Here is a 22410-nt window from a genome sequence, read left to right as displayed (position 1 = left end):
CATAATGTCACAACTCAAATATTGCAGTATATTCCTGCCTATCGTTGCTTTGGTGGTTTTGGTCCTTGTACTTGGAATATGCATTTCAATAAAGAGATTACAAAAAATAAAGCCAGTTATAAAAATACATAATTCGACCATGGGTGTGATGTATGTGCAGCGCTGCAGGAAAGAAAATAAGCCCTGAATCTAAAGTCAGCTCATCTGTTTTGCTTAAATGGTTACATCACGAAATGTCTGCAACAAGTGGAGGGATCCTTGTATTTAAAAAAAAAATCCTAATTTGGACATTAAAAGATTAGAGATCCGCCTTGGTGCTGCTTCAAAACATCATCCTGAGTGGTTGCTATGAAGACAACGTGATCAAGTTCAGGCTAAATGGGTTTTTGTAGGCAGGTACTTCCATTTTTGAGCAGAGTCCAACATCCAGGGTTTCACTGGAGGTAAATTAAGTAGCGTCAATGTTTGTGCTTCACCAGTACTTTTGTCTGCATTATAACAGCTTTTAAAGCATGATGTCAAACAAAACGTGTCAGACTCTGTGGCTGATGTAAAGCATTGTGCTCCACTTAGCAAAGGCAAAACACAGAACATCAATCACATGTAAAACAAAGGTGTTCAAACATTAATTTCAGGTTTGACAGGAGAGTATTAAGGATTAGATATCGTATCAGAGAATGGATAACATGCCTCGCTGATTTTTGCCCTTTAATTAAAGTAAATACTGAATTGCCACGCAATGCAAACACATCTCTGAAGTAGTACCAATTCAGCCAAAATCACAGCTCTGCTGTTCAGATCCACATGACCTTGCTTTCCCTTTTATTTTTGTGGAACGAATGTGGATGCAGTTGGATGTTTCTGTAGGTGTCACTCAGGCATCTGTGTGGGTGTGTGTATGTGCGCGTGTGTTTCACATTGCCTGTGAAGCATTTGACCCAATAACTGGGAACTGAAAATCTGGATCAACAAGTGTTCATTCATGTGGAGAATAACTGTGTGTGTGTGTTTGTACGCTTGTGTATATTTAATATACAATAATGTGCTTGGTATGAGGTATGAATTTGTGTACTTTAGTTTGAAATCATATCTAAGATCGTGTGTGTGTGTGTGTGTGTGTGTGTGTGTGTGTGTGTGTGTGTGTGTGTGTAAATACGCATGTGAATGAATGTTCAGAAAGCTTGTGCCACAGTTACTCTGAAGAGGTGATAGGCTAAATCAAGCCTATATACTTAATTGAGTGTCTTTATTATTATATGCACTATATAGCCAAGATAAAGCAACACAATATGAAGCCACCGGTGCTGCTGCCTTAACACACTGCGTGCGTGGGAATCAGCCTCCCTCACATAAACTTTGATCTGCCTCTGGAGCTTAAACTAGAAACGCTCTGCACTGTCTTTCTTAATGTTTTGCACAGGCAGCAAAAAAAAGAAAAGGAGCTGATGGGAAATCTTGTTGTTTATATCAGATCTCCACTGAGTCTAATTCCAGCACAGAGATACAATCTCAAATATAGTACTGGTGTGTGCAGTACGTTCCTGCTTCGCACTGCACTGTAATCATCCTCCTTTTCGGCGTTGCCTGACTGCAGTGCATCCCCACAAAAACACTCAGCTGGCATCCTCTGAACAAAACCCAGCTCTGCAAATGTTATCAGATAAGCTTCATTATCAGTTAGTAGTGCAGTGAGGAGATAACATGTAGAACCATGTGTTACACACGACTTGGAGAAGATCTTAGCTCAGACACCACTAATGCTTTGACACAGAGAATCAGTAGGTAGTGGCCACTGCGACATGCAACACAGGGAATCAGATGAGAATTCAACATGCCTCGCTCACCTGCTGCAGATCTGGAGTTAATCACCAAGACAGATGAGGGAGGAGTCCTTTTGGGCAGGCGTTTTCAGATGCAGCTCCTCACTCACATTCCTGCCGTGCCCTCCTCTTGATCTTCTCTTAGCTGCAAGGCAAGGTGGGTGTTGTGCAATTAGATGGAGTGGAAGAGTGTGTATCTGTGTAAGAAAAAGAGGAAGGAAGGAGCAGCAGCAGCCCTCTCTGCTTCCTGTCAGTGTATGAGTATGTGGATGGGTTAGTGTTTGTTTTTCTCTGAGGCAGAGTCTGGTCAGAGCAGCATCACAGGGGATGTGGGGTGGTGAGAGAGAGAGAGCGAGAGAGAGAGAGGATGAGGGAGAGTAAAATCATCCAGCGCTGCTCTGCCTGCAATGATCAGTTTCCATACTCCCGCTCGCTCACGTCACATCCCTCCATCCCTCCCCTCTACTGCTCTGTTATTCACCTTCCCCTCCCTCCCCTGAAAACCCGGAGGTCCTATGCTCTCTCGCTTTCACTCTGGCTTTCTCATTTCCCTCCCTACTACTCCCCAATTCTCTCCTCCTTTCAAGCTATCTTCACTCTGGTCACTGTGTCACACATCAGCCGACCACATTAGCATTCCAAACGGCAGGCAGTAAGTGCAGCAACCTGTAGGATGTTCTCTCCAGAGGGCTGAAAAAAGGTGGGAAAACTAGAAAGATGAAGACAGAGATGTGAGAGAGGGTGAAGGGTGAAGCACAAGTTGAGAATGAAAGACGAAAAAGGGTGACAAATAGAGTGGAAATAGAAAATGACAGAGATGATGCACAGGAGGTGGAGGAGGTGGTGGAGGAGGAGGGCACGCTTTTTGTGAGCAATTTTTTCCATTCTCTTCTCCCATTTTTGCACAGAGGACACACAAACATAACATCAAACAGATATGAAAGCTCGTTTTCAGTACCCATCAAAAGAGTATAGTCAATAATGAGAATATTTGTGATTTTTAGAATAGCTTGTTAAATGTAGCTGATCTATAAATATATGGACCTAACACTGGTGGTTATAAATCCATTTGTAGTTATTAATTTGAAGCTATAGACACACAAAACAGTTACGAGATGCTTCAACCACAGTGTAATTTTAATATATGTATAGAAAAAAACAGTATAGGTTATGTTGATATGCAACAATAAGCACAGCAACAATATTAACAACAATACCAAAAACAACATGAGATGAGGTATATTATGAGCATCAGATGTCTAACTGACTAGTGGCTCAGAAACCCATCATGTCAAAGTGCTTGGCATTAAAGAACATATCCACCCTTCCTCTACCCCTGTGTAGCGTAAGCCTACAAAGCTTATAGATCCAGAGAGAATGCCATCACCATGGCTCTCCATGTCACACTGACCTATCTTAAACAGAAGAGGGCATAGTATGTGAGGATGCTTTGTATTGACTAAAGCTCTGCATTAGCTGATAGGTTTCAATAACTTCCTATTTGTGTGAATCAAGGATTTCCTGTCTTACCACCACCACAGTCAGATTTACTGGAACATCTACGTACAAATGCAGCCCACTTCTCCCCACACAGCCTGAACACAAAACAATCATTAAAACTGAATATGTCACAATAGCACTGGGACTAACTTTAAACATGAATTAGAAAGCCTACAGAGATTAAACCAGGATGGTGTAAAAGCTCAATTTGTTACTGAGCATCGATGAAACAAAGAAATCACAGACTGCAAGAACCTCTCCCTGCTAAACATTAAAAGAAGGTAGATAGGTGGGTTACCAGTATAAGCTGCATATATGTATAAAAGTCGTAACCACCATGACATCGGCTTCTGGTTTCTGGCTATAAACAGTAAACAACGTCTGTGTCTGAAAATGTATTCAGAAAAAGCAATCTATCTGAAGACTTAACTGGTGGTGAAAGCACTTACAAAAAGACTGATGGTCCTATAAAAGTTTCTCATGTGATGTCATAAACAAATAACCCAAGAGTTGTCTGCCAAACAGGATGTGATATAATCACTAGTTGCTAGGGAAAAATCTGTAATCCCTGACCGATTGCCAAGTATTTCCTGCGGGTTGCTGAAATTGTCTGCAAAGACGTTGCTGTATCAAAAACCTCCTTGTATTTGCTTTGGTCACGAGCAGACTGTCACAGTTGCCTGTAGTTTGCATTGAAAAAAACTGACATGTCTGCAAACACTCACTTACTACTTGCCAAGCGGTAATAAAGCTTAAAAAAGTGCAATGCAAATTTTTACCTTAAATTCACGAATTCTCGATTTCTGGATTACATCACCTTTTTTTTTTTTTAAAGTGATGCAATCCAGAAACAGTTATATAAGAAATTCTCCAAAAGTCACCAACACGCCACCACACAGTTAGAAGGTCCAGTTCAGTAACTCAAGCCTTGACAGCCAATGGCTATTGGCTCCACATACTTTTGTTTCTAGTTGTACAAAAATTTTAACTTCATTTTTACTCAAGCTAGATGCTTTAACATGGGAGTCTGACTTGCTTTTGGAGTGTCAAGTGGCCATTTGAGGAGCTGTAGATGTTTTAAGATAAGATAAGATAACCTTTATTAGTCCCACACGTGGGAAATTTGTTTTGTCACAGCAGGAAGTGGACAGTGCAAAAGTTATGAAGCAAAAATTAGAATACAATAAGAATAAATACAGTACACAACTGTACAGAATAGAATAAAATAAAATACTATATACAGTAGAATAAAATAGAATAAAATATACAATAAGATAAAAATAGAATACAAATGCTATATACAACTGAGTAAAAATACATTGATGCCAGAAAAGATTATTGCACTTAGTGTTATTGCACATGTGTGGATGTGCCATTAGCACTGGTGCAGTTTCTATCTTGAAGATTCACAGAAATCTTGCATGGTTAATCAGTCCTGCCTGCCTGGCCACTTAGGAACTATTTGGTGAGCTATTTTTTACCACTTTTCTACATAGTGTACTGGATGCATCACAGGATGGCATACCAACTTATAACAGCACACAGGAGAATTTTCCTGAGAGCGATAAACTATCCTGAGAAAAATAAAGGTTTCGCCTCACTGGGAATAAACTGCTTTGGCTTTCAAACAGTCATATTTCTAAGATTAAAATAATGCTTCCTTTTGTGGCTGTATTTAAAAAAGAGGGACAGCTTCCTTAGGTGATGGGTGTTCATCCTTCATTAATATTCAAAACACAGTCATTGACATTTTAGACATTTGAGCTGATACTCCTATTCAAAGAGATGCATGCTGAGTGCTCACATACAAATTAGCTCAATTTGGCCTCAGTTGAAGCAATCAATAGTAATGAAGTCAGAGGGTTAAAGCCACACCACTAACATATGAAATGTAAGAAATCTCCCCAGTGGCACAGAATGACACAAATTGGCACAAATTTAACCGAAATCAAGTTTCAGTGTTGGTTTGATGCAGGAAATGTCTATCGTAAGAATGAGTCACATTTAACCCTTTCAGCCACACTAAGTGCTTTTGTAGTCTGAGCTCAACTGACAGCTGGCTTTTCACTATAGCTTAAATTGTGGTAGTTATAAAGATTTGACGTTGCTCCTTTTTATGATATTTCAGATGATGAAGGGTGTCTTCCAACTTTGATTTTGGGGCCTGGATTAAAAGATAAGTGCCAAACGCATAAACACAGGTGTTTAAGTGTGCAGCAGAATTGTTTTGTGCTATGTTCACAACAAAACACTTCTGCAGTAGACATGAAGGTGACTCAGCAACAGTTCTTGCCCTGCAGTTCTGCTTTTCACTCAGTGTTGTGCAGAGAAAAAGACTTGAGAGTAATAAGCATTTCACTTCTTGGAACAAACCTAATATATCCTATTCAGTTACCAGCCCACCTTTAGATAACCTGTACATTGAAACCTTTTATGTAACCTCCCACCTACTGGAAGCAGCATTTAATCCAACCCACAAGCCTCAGCATGAATTGAGTTTCATAAAAGGTTGCTGAACAATGACCCAGATATTGGCAGTGTGGCAGTGGCGCCTCCAGGCTATCTGGGTAGGTCATGTGGGCGTTTACATTTGTGTCAGAGTGGCAGAGCCAGTTGAAATATTGACATGTCCTTCACATGTGACTAGCAATGACTAACTACAAGACATCTGCTTCTCAGAGTGATGTGCAGCCAGGATCTGGCCGATTTTACTGTATAATTTGAGTATAATTAAGTTCATTCTAAAACAAAGAAATCTATTATAGGAAAAACATAATTACATAAGTGTCACTATTAAAGTTTATTTACACAAAGCAAACTTTAAGCAGCGAGCTGTAAGGAGACACTGCTCTTATCAGCTTGTAAAGCTGTAATGATGAACATGTTGGCCAAATTGCTGCGTCTGCTTCCTCTTTGCATATCAGGCAAACACAAGCTTTTAAATGTCAGTACTTACTGCCTCCGGCTTGGTATCCAACAACTCCTCAGTGAAATGTCTGGCCATTTAGATGCTAAACGTTCCGCTGTCTTTACCAGCTAGCTGATTACTAAGTTTGCTGCGGTGCTTGGCAGGTTCATCAAAGAATTTTTAGTGTAGTTTCAAATTAGACTATAGGGAGTGGGACGTGTCAGACCGAACCAAAACAGAACATTAAAAAGAAAAAAAATCTATGAACAAAGGCCTGTTCTCAAACCAGTCATACTGATTCTGCAAAATATTAATGAATCCAAACACAAATACACACAAATACAAGTGAGGCCTGCTCTACAAAGGTGGTTTCGTTTACCCTAACATTACCAGTTGGGCTAACCAAGTAAAATATTTTACAAAGTAGTTCAAACTAAAATATATTTTTTTAAATAAATAAATATGTAACACAGACTGAAGGTCTTGTGTGTGAGAGAGAAAAAATATTGTATTTAATACACTGTATGAATGTATATGTGCTTTAAATAAGACCTACTGGATTAATAATGTTTAGATTATATAGACCAGGCAGGGAAGTAGGCAGGTTTGTTGAATGTGTGCAGACTTGTCAGAATTATATTTGTATCATCAAGAAAGTGGAGGGACGTGACAGACTGCAACTGTTATTCCAGTAAATGTTTAGATGTGCATAATATTGTTTTAGCAACAGTAAAAAAATAAATATTTATAATATAAATAATTCAAGTAGAGCTGTAGCCTACTGGCATTATGCCAAATATAGATTTTTCAGCACAGCCACTTTATTTTTAGAGCCTAAATATTTTAAAGAGTGGCACCAATTTAGCTCGAGTCAAATTCAGTTCTTTATAAAAAATGAATTATTTGTGAATTTTTTTTAGAACATTCTGGATCCTGATGACACAAAAGATAGCCCTCAGATGTCACTAAGCTCCAGGAGCAACAGACCTGCATCATTATGAGATCATTATATACATGTGGGGCAGACACAATGGAGGCAGGTTGAATTAGCCTCTCTGCCTCAATGACACCCTTCTGTCTCCAAAAATAGAGTGAAACACAGACAAAAACACACACAGTACACTCAGCTTTCTGTTAGTTTCGTCTTGTCCTGAGTGACAGGATCGGAGCTGGTCTGGGGTGGAAAAAAATCTCTTTGGTTACGTTTAATTCATTTAGTCATTAATTTTTTTTGTTTTTATAAAGCCAAATTTAACTGAATGATGAAGAAAGTAGTACTATAAACACCCTTTGTTCTACACAATACTGCAATGAAAGCAATTTTAGGTTCTATGACTCAAACCTCTTTCTCAAACAAATGTCCAAAGCCCATATCAGTTCTACTTCACTCTTCCTTTGTGCTATAAATAACAGCCTGGATGTGGAAGATAGACAGAATCATAAAGGGACCATTATATAAGTCGTGAGCATCTACACAGGCTGACCCTTGGTCTTTCTTCCCAGAGGAGTTGGTCAGATTGATGCTGGCTAGGTCACAGACAGCTGGGGCTTATTTGCCATGTATCCATCCCCAGGCAGAAGCCAAAGAGCTTTACGAGGTAGAGCAACATTCATGTGTAAACACTAGGCAGCAGTCATTTTGAGGAAGTGTGTCCGTGTGTACAGGAAGTTATGGAAGGGAGACTAAAATGCACAACTAATTTCAGTTTTGAACATGTTGGAGAAGATGTAACTCCTCTGTTATAACAATTAGACTTCCCAATACTTAGAAGCATAACGAAATTAAAGATGTCCAAATAGATCCATTAAGTTTTCAATCTAAAAAATCTCTACCTTGTAGTGCAATATTTCTTCAGATTTAATGTTCAGCAAATGACTCCAGCTGAAGATCTTCCAACCATTTATATGAGATAAAATCTTAATACAATCTGATATTTACATATGATACTTTTCATCAAACCAATGTGGCAAATTTAAATGTAAACATGCCACAATTTTGTCTTCCTCGCTGGTTATTTTATCTTTCTTAACAAATGCTTGATCAGTTCTTTGAAGATGGATGGATTTTATTTTTAGAACAGGAGAAAGTGCTTGTGTGAATGGGTGAATAAGGCACGCTGTATAAAAAGTGATTTGAGTACTCAGAGAGTAGAACAGCACTATGTAAGAATCAGTCTATTTACCATATTTATATATGTGAGCAATGATCTTTTGATGATCTTTGGTGAATGGGAATTAAAATATATCCAGAAGATTTAAGCATAATGTAGAAAACATATAAAAATAAGTTAGGAATATCAAGCTTCAAATACTAGCCATTTTAAAATGTCTTATGCAAATGTATTTTTAAAATACTGATAATATTAGTGATAGTGATAATAATATAGTAGGACACAGACTGTATAACCACTGACACATTGTTTCATGGTTGTATCTTTGTCTCTGTTGTCATGGTATTTGCACCAGTGTTTGCTAAAAGCATCTTTCAGATGTTCAGCTGTGACAAACTATGCTTGTGTAATTTGCAAATCTTTTCAGTGGAAAAATATTTGTGGGTGAACAAAGTTTATAGGTTTAAAGCACCAGTAAAACAAACAAAAAGATTCTTCATGTATCAGATGACACAAATCTAAGAAATTTGTGGTTTTTGTGCCCATCATCCACATCTTCCTGTGGCTCAGACAGTAGTGACTGCAGGGCACGGCAATCCACTACACGCCGCGAAAATACAGAAATACAGCATAGCCATGAAATGTTGGAGCCTCTGTACATGTATGAATTTAAGGGGTGTTTACATGTGCCCACAATTACAAATTCATGCCAGTGTTTGTGTAGTAGGATCTCTATCTGTCCCCATGGAGAGCACTGAACTATAGAGTATTAACTTAGGATGAGTCACTGGAACATTCTTGGCTCAGAGGGAGCAAATCACATTTGTTCACTCTTCCCATCTGCCATGTAATGAGGGAAAAGGAGAAAAAACAGGGAACCACACAGACAAATAACATTGTAACTGATGAATGACATCGATTTATTTATACAGCATTTATATAAAACAAACAACATGTGTGCAATACTAAATAAACGTTTTTCGTTAAAGAGAATTGAATTTTCTTTAAAACGTCTATTTAATGTCATAAAATTAATAGGGACTAATACTGCAGTGTTTTTCATTGCTCTACAATTCATAGATCATAGATCAAAGGGTTTGGGTATGCTTATTGTACATGGCTGGGGAAATATACATTCTGCAGGTTAAAAGTTGTGAAATAAAAGTGAGAATACTGACATCAGCCTGTAGGCCTCATTAATTATAAATATATGTTCCTATAATAATAATGGACTGCATTTATATAGCGCTGGTGGAAGCAACAGCTGCCCTGGGGCAGACTGACAGAAGCGCCATCGGCCCCTGTACTGTCTCTGCTATGGTTGGGCAGTCAGCTAAACTCCTTCCCCACATCAAGACTCTGACGACACGATTCCCGGTTCACAGGTTTATTGACACAGGGAAAGGTGAAACTGTAACAAACAGTACAAGGCATAATCACTGTACTTATTCACCATGTACATATATAACGATGAAAATATATTAACCCAGTTTTTTAATATGTCAACATGCAATGTTCATATGAATTACTTCCCTTTTTAAGTCAAATACAAACATCAAATTATGATTTTAACAAGTCTTGCTATAATGAATGCATCCAATACGTTTGTCATTCCCCTTTAACTAGCTCCATAAGCGATTGCTAGCTTAAACTGCATAAGATTGGTTTTATCATTAAACTTACAGAAAAATGAACTTACTTGAAAGAAAGTGGTCTATACATGCACATAAAATATAAAACAAGTCTATACATACCCACAATGCTACCAAAGGCATAGGATGTATGTGGATGCCACTGGATTTATCTGGCTAAGGCCACCATGCTGCACATGCCTTCTCCTTAATTCACAGACTTACTTCCTGTTTACCAATGACATCATGTCCTATTACAGACTACAGGTTTTAAGGTGGCACCAGAGAGTTACAATTGCATATTTAAACATTTACCAAATCCAAGAAAACAGTCTACCTTAAAAACTTTTGATATCAGAACACTCCCCGCCTGGCGTGATTAACGCCACCACACTTTGTCAATGACAGTTCAACACCTAGACATCTGAAGCCAGAAGAAGTACTATTTCTGTAATGGGTCTCACAAACAATGTTTTTCCTCCTGGCTTGATGACCTTGACCTCGACCTGGCGAACTTTACCATCTTTGCTTTGGAAGGTCTGTGTTACCAGACCAAGTGGCCACTTATTTCTTTGTACCTGACTGTCCTTGAGGAGAACAACATCCCCTGGCTTAATGTTTGGGTTAGATGACTGCCACTTCCTACGTGATTGCAATGTTGGAAGGAACTGCTTGCGCCACCTGTCCCAGAAGGTGTTGGACAGGTGCTGGACTTGTCTCCACTGATGCTTGTAGAGGTCAGCGGCTCCAAACTCTCCTGGAGGAGCAGGAACACAGTTTACCTTCTGTGTTAGAAGAGCAGCTGGCGTAAGAATGAATGAGTTGTCGGGGTCAGTTGTTACAGGAACAAGAGGCCGGGCATTAATGATGCCTGCTACTTCTGCCATGAAAGTTACCAACACTTCATGGGTCAGCTTCCCCTTGAGCTGGAGGAACATGGAGTCAAGAATCCTTCTAGCCAGACCAATCATCCTTTCCCACGTTCCACCAAAGTGGGAGGCATGTGGAGGGTTGAATGTCCAAGAGCATCCTTGGGCTGACAGATAAGACTTGACACCACTGTGGTCGATGTTAGAAGGTATCTTCAAGGACTAACAAGCACCCACAAAGTTAGTGCCTCTGTCTGATCGAATACTTTTGACCGGCCCTCTAACTGCTAGAAACCGCCTTAATGCGTTGATAAAGCTGGATGTGTCGAGGGATTCTATGACTTCAATATGTACGGCTCTTACGCTCATACATGTAAAAATCACGGCCCACCTTTTGCTGTGTGAGAGGCCTCCTCTAGTCCGGCGTGCAGAAACACTCCAAGGACCAAACACATCAAGGCCAACATTTGTGAAGGGAGGGTCTGTTGAGAGACGATCTGCCGGAAGGCTGGCCATTTTTTGGCAGCTTACTGGAGCTCTAAGTCTTCTGCATGTCACACATCGGTAGATGATGCTGCTCACTTTTCTCTTTCCACCAACTATCCAAAATCCAGCTGCACGGACGGCCCCTTCCGTAAAGAGACGCCCTTGATGGTGAACTTGTTCGTGGTACTGTCTAATGAGCAGGGTTGCAATATGATGATTCCCTGGAATAATCACAGGAGTCTTCTCACTCTGAGCAAGACTCAAATAGTGAAGACGACCTCCGACTCTTAGTAGGCCATGTGCATCAATAAAGGGATCGAGACTTTTCAGAGGACTACTTCTTGGAACCTCTTTGTGTATTATGATACATTTGATCTCCTCGCCATAAACCTCTTCTTGGACTGTTCGAATGATGATGTCTGAGGCTTGGGTGGATTCCTCAACACTAAATCCTGTCTTACAAAGATGCCAGCCCTTACAAGGTTTGTTTGTTGTGATCATGTTGTAACAACTGGTAATATGTTTCAGATGGGCGATTGCACGAGTCAGTGACTGCCACGAAGAAAACTTGGTGAATCGTTGGGACCCAAGTTGCTTGGATGCTGTGGCAGTGCTTAATGTGGACACAAGCGGTCGGATGTCTGGATCTGAACCTGGGTCCACAAGATCAAAGGTGATGTCAGGGATGTCTTGCTCTGGTTTGGACAGAAACCTGGGTCCACTAAGCCAGTTGGTGTCTTTTAAAGTGCCTGCAGCAACAGAACGCGTTGCATGGTCTGCAGGGTTCTGGTTTGTGGCCACGTAGTGCCACTGGCGTGGACTGGAGGATCTTCGAATGCGCAGGACCCGATTACTTACATACACATAAAAACGCCTGGTCTCACTACAAATGTAGCCCAGAACCACCTTACTATCTGTGTAATAAGTCACAGCATTAAGCTGAAGATCAAGTTCTGCTGAGATCAGGTCTGACAACTCAACAGCCAGTACTGCTGCACAGAGCTCTAATCTCGGGATTGTGTGCTCTGGACGAGGAGCCAGCTTGGCCTTTCCCATGACAAACCCCACATGCTGGTTTCCAGCAGTGTCTGTGACTCTAAGATATGCTACTGCAGCAATAGCTTTTGTTGAAGCGTCAGAGAAAACACACAATTCTCTGTTGACAGCTGTCGATGGTGAAGTTTCAGTGTAGGGTCTGGGTATCGTCAGACTTGACAACTCTGTCAGTGAAGCTCTCCACGAGGCCCAAGCTTCCTCCTTGTCTCGAGGTAATGGCGCATCCCAGTCACCATTCTCAGCAGTGAGCTCTCGCAGAATGGCCTTGCCTTGTATGACAACTGGTGCTACAAACCCAAGAGGGTCGTAGAGACTGTTAATGATAGATAAGACTCCCCGGCGAGTATAAGGTTTCGTCTCCTGGGAGACACTGAAGACAAAGCAATCTGTTTGAAGGTTCCAGTTGAGCCCGAGACTGCGCTGCATCGGTACTGTGTCTGCATCAAGGTCAAGATCTTTAGAATCAGAATCAGAATCAGAAAGGGGTTTATTGCCAAATGTTGAGCAGGTTTACAACATTAGGAAATTGCTGCGGTGCTTCAGTGCACTTGCTTAAGGTCACTTGCATAGTCTCTTGAAGGAAAGGCTCTCATGACCTCCTTCTTGTTTGCTGCGATCTTATGCAGCCTCAGGTTAGACCTGGAGAGGACATCCTGTGTCTTCTTTAACAAGTTGATAGCTGCTTCGACTGTAGGCAGAGACTTCAGTCCATCATCCACATAAAAGTCTCGCATCACAAAATGCTTTACATCAGGGTCAGCATGGAACTCACTGACTTGAACGGATTGATGCAGGCCGTAAATAGCCACTGCAGGCGAGGGGCTATTCCCGAACACGTGGACTGTCATGCGGTAGTCCACGATATCTTTGGAGAGGTCATTATCACGGAACCATAGAAACCTCAAGAAGTTTCTGTCCTCTTCTCTGACCAAGAAAGAGTAGAACATTTGTTCTATGTCTGCTGAGAATGCAACAGCTTCCTTTCTAAAGCGAATCAATACACCCAGCAGTGTGTTGTTCAGATCAGGCCCTGTCAACAGCACATCGTTGAGTGACACACCATTGAATCGAGCACTGGAGTCAAAAACTATTCTGATCTTCTTTGGTTTCTTGGGATGGTACACACCGAATGTTGGTAAATACCATCGCTCTTCCTCCTCACCCAACGGAGGAGCCAACTCTGCATGACCATTTTTGAACATCTGTTCCATGAAGCTAAGGAAGTGTTCCCTCATTTCAGGCTTCCTCTCAAAGTTGTGAATGAGAGACTTGAGACGCTTCAGTGCCTGAGGCCTGTTGTTAGGAAGCTGCTGACGTGGACTCTTGAAGGGTAAAGGGGCTACCCAGCTGTTATTTGTGTCTTTCTGTAGTCCAGCTTTCATTATTTTCATGAATGAAGCGTCCTGAATTGAAGGAGCAACTTGGTTATCCTCTTTGGTCCTCTTGAACACATTGCATCCAAGATGGTCAACATCGCAGATGGACTCTTGTTCAGGACATGTTGGAAGATGGTCTGCAACCTGGATGGCGCTGTACCTTTCTTTAACACAAAACACATTAGGGCATGGGTTAAAGATAGATGGCCTTCGCAGCTCTGTGGTATTTGTATAGAAGGAGCTGATTGCTGATGGCCTATGGACACTGCCGAGACACACGTTGCCCACAACAACCCACCCCAGATCTAACTTCTGAGCATAGGGCTGGTTGTGTGAACCATTCACTTGTTTGCGGACTTTATGTAGTCTGATAACGTCCCGCCCTAGGAGAAGCATGATCTGGGCATTTGGGTCCAGATCTGGGATGAGGTGTGCCAGTGACTTTAAATGTGCATGATGAATAGCGACATCAGGGGTTGGAATCTCATCCCTGTTGTTGGGAATTTCATTGCATTCTGTGAGACTGGGTAATGGAATGCGGACAGTCCCATCAAGAGATTCCACCTCATAGCCACTTGCCCTCCTACCTGCTGATTCTTTTACTCCTGCACATGTTCTCAGTATGTATGGCGCACATGGGCTTTTGTCACCAAACACTTCAAAAAACTGTGAGCGAACTAACGACCTGTTGCTTTGCTCATCCAAAATTGCATACAGCTTCACTGCTTTTTCTGTGTTCCCAGCTGGATATACCTTCACGAGGCATATTTTGGAACAGGATCGGTCCATCAGATCTCCCCCACAAACCTTTGTGCATTTGGCTGTGATGTCCGATTGAGGCAAAGTTTCAACTTCCTCCCCGCCATGGTCTGGAGCAGGGTCCTTCACTTCTATCCAAGGTGCAGGCCCTGGATGTAGAGCTGTGTTGTGCCTTTCACTTTTGCACTCAGAACACTGCACTTTGACCTTGCAATCCCTAGCAAGGTGCGATGATGCTGAACAGCATTTGAAACACAAATTGTGCTCCTTCAAGAACATCTTGCGCTCATCAATCGGTTTTTCTCTGAATGCACGACATTTGCGTAATGGGTGTGGTTTCCCATGAATGGGGCATACTTTATCACAATCATCAAGCTTTGATGAGAACTTACTAGAATCAGAACTAGCTCTGGAGGATACGTCCGTTTTACAGACTGAGATTCTTCTATGCTTGTTTGGCTGCCACGCTAACTTTTCAGTCCTGGGGCTGATGTCTGTCTGAGTGATGAAGTTGAAGCTTGGATCGTTGGCAATGCTAGCCTCCTGGCTAACAAACTCTACAAAAAAGGTAAAGGGCGGATACGGCACATGCTCTCGCCGCTTGTACGATGCGCCAGCTGAAGCCCACTTTTCTTGCAGACGAAAGGGGAGCTTCTGCATGATTGGGTTGACACCTCTTGCTGTGTCGAGGAATGAAAGTCCAGGTAGGTCTCCTTCATCCTTAGCCGAAAGAAGTTCCATCAGAAGATCACTCAACTTTGTTAACTTAGTATAGTCTCGATTTTCTACCTTTGGAAATGTGTTAATGCGCTTGAAGAGAGAATCCTCTATTGCCTCTGTTGAGCCGTAGGTTCTATCAAGTCTTTCCCATATCATATCCAGCCCAGCTCCTGGATGATTAACATGAATTGCTCTGATCTGCTCTGCGTGTTCTTTTGACTCCTTGCCAAGCCACTTTAAAAGAAGATCCATCTCTTCACTCGCAGTCAAATCTAAGCCACTGGTTGCAGATAGAAATGAGCGTTTCCAGGCTCTGTAGTTCTGTGGCTTGTCATTAAATTGAAGTAAGCCTGTAGACACAAGTTCACGGCGTGCAAGATATCTCACAAAATCATTTGGGTTGGGGCTGCCATAGTTGGCGTTAGGAGATGTGGGATAGGCTGAGGGAAATGCACCACTATAGTCATTTTGAGATCTGAGATTCTGGGTTGGAGTAGCAGAACTGTGTTCAAATCTTACTTGTCGTGGCTCGTGAACATCTTCTTCCTTACAGATCTGAACTCCATGTGAGCTGGGGAACGGCTGTGATTTTGTTGGCGTAACACTTTCATGCCGCTGATGCTCTGTCTCTGATACTTTGCCTTGGTCCGCAACATACTGTTGTGTTCGTTGAATAGTTTCTAGAGGGTCAGAATCTAGTACAAGGTCACAACTACGTCTTTCACTATTGATATCAGCTGCAGCTTCTAGCACTTCTGCCTCCGCAATGGCTGCAGCAGTTTCTTTCTTATATTCTAGCATTTGCATTGAGGCTTCCAATTTAGCCTTTTCTAGTTTTAGGTTTATTTCCTCCTCAGCATAAGAAAGACGAGCCTTTGCTGCTTCTGCACGTGCTCGTGCCTTGGCTGCAGCAGACCCAGTTGATGATGCATAGGAGTGCACAGAAGGAGCGTGCGAATGCGTTTTTGACATGGTTGTTTCTTCTGACTTGGACTGAACAATTTCTCAGCGAATCTCTGCTTAGATGTGCTAATTGTCCATTAGTTGATTGTGATGATGGTCTCCCTACCATCTGTCGGCGTTTCCACGTTATCTTGCCCGCTAGGAAGTGTGGTTTCACTGTACTGCCTCTGCTATGGTTGGGCAGTCAGCTAAACTCCTTCCCCACATCAAGACTCTGACAACACGATTCCCGGTTCACAGGTTTATTGACACAGGGAAAGGTGAAACTGTAACAAACAGTACAAGGCATAATCACTGTACTTATTCACCATGTACATATATAACGATGAAAATATATTAACCCAGTTTTTTAATATGTCAACATGCAATGTTCATATGAATTACTTCCCTTTTTAAGTCAAATACAAACATCAAATTATGATTTTAACAAGTCTTGCTATAATGAATGCATCCAATACGTTTGTCATTCCCATTTAACCCTTTAGAGCCGATCGGAGCGGGAACGCTCTGTTATGCGTAACTATTTTTAAATCCCAGTAGCACTGCAACCACGTAAGCTAGCGCAAAAATTTTTTTTTGCATATGAAACCGGAGGAGTTGTACTTACATCTGATGCCATCAGCTTGTCCTAGGTCACGGTTTCCTTCCACATAAAGCTTTGCAAAAACTGCATAAAAAGCGCTTGCAGGAACAAAAACATAATATTCCAGAAACACGCTTTACCGATCTGATCAGCTGTTCAAAACACTTCCTACGTTGGAATAGACGTCAGCGCGAACTTTTGCATTTCCGCCATTACCTGCCCGAAACCGGAAGTGACGTCATTTTCGCGGAAATGTAGTCTTTTTTGCGATCAGGGCCTCAGGGCCTATACTGCTCTTTTTAAAAGTTATCTTTGACTTTATGACTTTCTGTGTCGTTTCTGGGATGCTTAGGACTCATATTGCACTGCTGGAAATAGTTTATTTTGATGCATATGCTGCTTTTTTGCAAATTTGCAGTATAATATTTATTTTCGTTTTTCCTGCAGTGTATAAAAATTCAAAAATAAAACTATGAAGACACTCAAAATAAATTTCCTGTGGTGGGAAACTATTTTGTGCAACTTTTTTGTATTTACAGTTTTGAGGGATAAGACTCTTAAATTTCTCTAACTACAAATATATGTTAAAAAATCAAAAACGATTTTCAATTTTTTTGTAGTTTATTGCACTTTTTTGCAATTTATGTAATTACTATGCACTTAATGAATACATATTATTAAAATCTGGGCTATAATGGTTGTATTGATGTATAGCAACTTGAAATGCTCCCAAAAATGGCTCCACAGCATGTAAAAATATAATATAAGCTCTGGCGGACTTGGTTCTATGGTAGGTCTTAAAGGGTTAACTAGCTCCATAAGCGATTGCTAGCTTAAACTGCATAAGATTGGTTTTATCATTAAACTTACAGAAAAATGAACTTACTTGAAAGAAAGTGGTCTATACATGCACATAAAATATAAAACAAGTCTATACATACCCACAATGCTACCAAAGGCATAGGATGTATGTGGATGCCACTGGATTTATCTGGCTAAGGCCACCATGCTGCACATGCCTTCTCCTTAATTCACAGACTTACTTCCTGTTTACCAATGACATCATGTCCTATTACAGACTACAGGTTTTAAGGTGGCACCAGAGAGTTACAATTGCATATTTAAACATTTACCAAATCCAAGAAAACAGTCTACCTTAAAAACTTTTGATATCAGAGAAGCCCCTCTGGCCAACACCAGTAGGCGGTAGGGTAAAGTGTCAGATGCGCTTCCCAAACCCCTGAGCCACGGTCGCCCTATACTCAGTCCTGTATCAAATATCTTGATCTTAATTCATACAGTTCAACTGTTCTGTGTGTATGGAACTTTGCCTTTGTTTTATGGTGTCTCTTCATAAAATGGCAGCAAAAATGAGGGTTTAAGTTACTGGGTATCATTTCTATTTTATTTTATCGTTTTTAAATAGTGTGAATTCATAACAACAGTGATCCCTGCTTTTAGTGTACTGTAAGAACAGCCATGGTTACTTCTTGCTAACTCGACACACTTTAGTTCAAAACACCTCACATGTGGGAATAAATTCCTCTCACCGTCAGCTGATCATTTGTGATATTATTCATAAAAAATCATGTAAAGTTCATCACATCCTTGAATACAAAATTCCAATACTTAACCAGCAAAAATCAATTCTTGACTTTATTTGTAGATATAATCATTTCCACTGCAAACTTAAGCTTTCTAAATAACCTATATTCAGTTTTCTGTTGCCTGTACATATACCTAATGAGGTTACTATAGAATCTGTGGCAAGATCTGAAAACTGCTGTTCACAAACGCTGTCCATCTAATCTGACTGGGCTGGAGCTGTTTTGCAAAGAAGAATGGGCAAAAATTTCAGTCTCTAGATGTGCAAAGCTGGTAGAGACAGACCCTAAAAGACTGGCAGCTGGAATTGCAGCAAAAGGTGGTTCTACAAAGTATTGACTCAGGGGGCTGAATAATTACGCACACCCCACTTTTCAGTTATTTATTTGTAAAAAATGTTTGGAATCATGTATGATTTTCGTTCCACTTCTCACGTGTACACCACTTTGTTTTGGTCTTTCATGTGGAATTCCAATAAAATTGATTCATGTTTGTGGCTGTAATGTGACAAAATGTAGAAAAGTTCAAGGGGGCTGAATACTTTTGCAAGCCACTGTAATTATGTCATTTTTATCAGCTATGGAGTCCATTTTAAATATATTAACATTCATAAAATTATTATTTGTTAAACAAGGTACAGAAGTAATAAATTATTTTATGTATCAGTTATTAACGTAATCAGTTAACTAAAAGTTCCATTAGTTTAATTTAAGATTATTAATTAATTTATAATGGTTATAATAAAGGTTGACTGAATACTATTAATCAGTACCATAGCAGTCATGATGGATTGCTTCCAAATGTTTGTTTTACCAGGATCAAAATATTTAATGGCTGCTGACTTTCTGAGTAGTAAATAAAAACTATGCAAGGCAACGATTCAGAAGTGCGCTCCTAAATCTTATGCTTCATTTGAATAAAAGTGGATTTAAAAAACAAAAACAAAAAGCAACAAAAGGTTTTAGATACAGCACTGTGCACCGATATTAACAATGATCAGGTGTGTGTTTGTTCCAGGTACTGTAGCTGTGATCGGCCTCGACCCAGTGAGCAGAACACATCCTTACACTAACAAGTGCTGCGATGTTATCAAACTGGCATGACACTACCTTCATTCAGAGCAGAATAAGAGCTGCATTCTTCGCCGTCTCTCCAACCTCATATTTTCATTCCATTTACCATTTTCTATTTTTTTGCAGTTCAAATGACAAGATCAGTAATACATTTAGGATCCATCAATTTACGTGCTTGATTTAATTAAACTGTCTGAGTGCAAAGCAGGAGGAATCAACTCTGCAAAAAACTGTAAGAAGCGAGAGCACGTGTTGTTGGAGATTCTCGAAACTGATGTTTAGTCAGCAAATTCATCTATAGGGTGATAGATGGTTTCTGTCTCTTCAATCAGATAAGGTCTTGGCTAATTTTCAAGCTTTAAAAACAAATACTGCAAACTAGGCCTAGTGTCTGACTTGAAGTGTGGAGAGCTCGCTCAGAGCAGAAATTTATGAGCAGAGAGGAGTTCTGGATGGAGCCAAGTGTCCATGACCTCTGAATAAAAACCCTGAAATGGTCTACATAGCCAGAAGGCGTGAAAGAAGTCATCATCTTAAATGTCAACAGTGTGGACATCTGCTGCAGTAGGGGAGACCGGGGATAGTTGTAACGTGGGTTAGTTGTAACACTTCCAATTTCTCCAATCAGGGCTACGTTTCAAATGATGTGACTCATCCTGTGCATGCCCAATTCAGTTCTGCTATCACATGTGAAAAATCAGCACATTTTGTCAAACACAGACAATTTAACATGAAAAAAAGTAATTTGTATGCCAAAAAGTAAGTTTTTCTACTTTATTTCAATGTGTAATAGCATTATCTGCTTTGCAGTTAAACTCATCAAATTTAAATTATGTTATTTGAATGTCTATGGGGATATATTCTGTGTAAGTCTTTAGTGCTAATGTTTTAGCCGTTGGCTGTAATGTTAGCTAGTTCATGGCTATAGGAGTCTGGGTCAGTTGTAACAGCAACAGTCTGGGTTAGTTGTAACAATAATGCAGATGTTACAACTTACCACACTATTACTTTAACTTATATTAAACTAGAAAAATTTGCATTTCCTGCGAAAATGCAGTGTGGATGCTTAAAGCTGAAGCTGTATGCAAAAAGTAGCTGAAAAAGCTGAAAAGTTGCAGAAATTGTAAAAACTTTGCAGAAGCAAAAGAAGTTTGCTAAAATGGAATAACTTAGCAGAACTGCAATATCTTAGAGGAAACATAATACTTGGCAGAAATACAATAGCATAGCAGAATTTAGCAGAAATATTGTAACTTACCAGAAACATGATAACTTCTCAAAAATACAAGAATTTAGGAGAAATAGTATAAGATAACAGAAAGAATATATTTAGCCAAAAATACTTAAACATTACAGAAACACTATGATTTAGAAAAATAGTACAACAGAGCAGAAATATTGTGATTTACCAGAGACACTGTGATGAACTATGAATATTGTAATTTTAAATTAAGACTATGTTTTAGCACAAATATTATAATTTGGCAGAAATACTATAATTTAGCAGAAATACTATATTAAGCACAAATCCTATAAAAAGCAGAAATGGTATGATTAAGCATAAATACTACATTTAGTAGAAATACTTTGTTTTAGCACAAATCCTATGAAAAGCAGAAATACTATATTAAGCACAAATCCTATAAAAGCAGAAATAGTATATTAAGCACAAATCTTATAAAATAGCAGAAATAGTGTGATTTAGCACAATAGTAATAAGTTAAAAAGAAAAATTGGAAAATCAAAATGGACAGCTGAAAAAATGCTGAACATGCTGAGGTTCCCTCAAATATACTTGTTAAATGACAAAAATCAGCAAAAAAATTTATGACTGCCACACAATTACAAATATGTACACATGAGGAAACACACATGCACAGAGAGACACACACACAAGATCCAATTCAGTCAACCAGTCTAAATATATTGAATTTGAATCTTACAATGGGATCATCCCATTAAAAGGCTTTCTCTCTCTCTCTGTCTCACACACACACACACACACACACACACACACACACACACACACACACACACACAGGGAGAGAGAAGTAAGTTTCTAGGTCAGCCTGGGAGCTGGTGAATTTGAATCCACCAATCAGAGAGGCTGTGCACTTTTCCCCACCAAAACAGGTGCATCTGTTTACACACGCAGCAGCACAGAGAGACACTGGATTTTTGCAGTCTATTTCTCATAGTGAGGACTCCCCTCAAACAAATGACCGTAATTTCCTAACTGTAGGGGCTAGAACGGTCATTCTTACACCGTTTTGTTCAGAAGAGATGGGAGAATCTTCAAGTGTTGACAATTTAATATTAAAATATGAATTTTTAGAGATATACGACATGGATGACTTGTTGACTTAGAAGCCACGAATTCCCCAATATGCAAATTTGAATGCCTGAGACCACATATGTGATTGGCTGGCTGGGAAGCCGTGCAGGCCCTGATTTGTGGATTTGAATTCCTCAGCCCTCAGATATGATTGGCTGGCTTAGAAGCCACGAAGGCCCCAATATGCAAATTTGAATGCCTCAGGACACTTATTTGATTGGCTGGGAAACTGTGCAGGCCCTGATTTGAAAATTTGAATGTCTCAGTCCTCACAGAGGATTGGCTGCCTGGGGACCTGGCAGAAATATATAGAAATACTATTATTAAGCATAAATACTACATTTAGTAGAAATACTATGTTTTAGCACAAATATTATAAAAAGAAGAAAAACTATAATTTAGCAGAAATACTATATTAAGCACAAATCCTATGAAAAGCAGAAATAGTATAATTTAGCAGAAATACTGTATTTAGCACAAGTACCGAAAAGTACCAGAAATACTATGATTTAGCAGAATAGTAATAACTTATTGAAACACAAATGCACAGAGGGAGACACAAACACAGGCTCTAATCCAGTCAACCAGTCTAACTATGTTCAATTTAAATCCTAC

At 40.0% G+C, this 22410-nt stretch overlaps 1 protein-coding gene across 1 annotated transcript in view; it reads right to left on the bottom strand.

Moving 5' to 3' along the window:
- Positions 1–2222, bottom strand: part of dgkb (diacylglycerol kinase, beta) — an 80627-nt gene extending 78405 nt beyond the window's left edge. Inside the window, exon 1 of the mRNA XM_004560186.4 lies at positions 1845–2222. The gene's annotated coding sequence lies outside the window, so the exon portion shown is untranslated. The remainder of the gene's footprint in view (positions 1–1844) is intronic.
- Positions 2223–22410: the final 20188 nt, after the last annotated feature.

Source organism: Maylandia zebra, linkage group LG11 (genome assembly GCF_041146795.1).
Source record: "Maylandia zebra isolate NMK-2024a linkage group LG11, Mzebra_GT3a, whole genome shotgun sequence".
Taxonomy (NCBI): domain Eukaryota; kingdom Metazoa; phylum Chordata; class Actinopteri; order Cichliformes; family Cichlidae; genus Maylandia; species Maylandia zebra.
The sequence above is the reverse complement of the archived record's forward strand: the minus strand, read 5'-3'. Positions and strand labels throughout refer to the sequence as shown.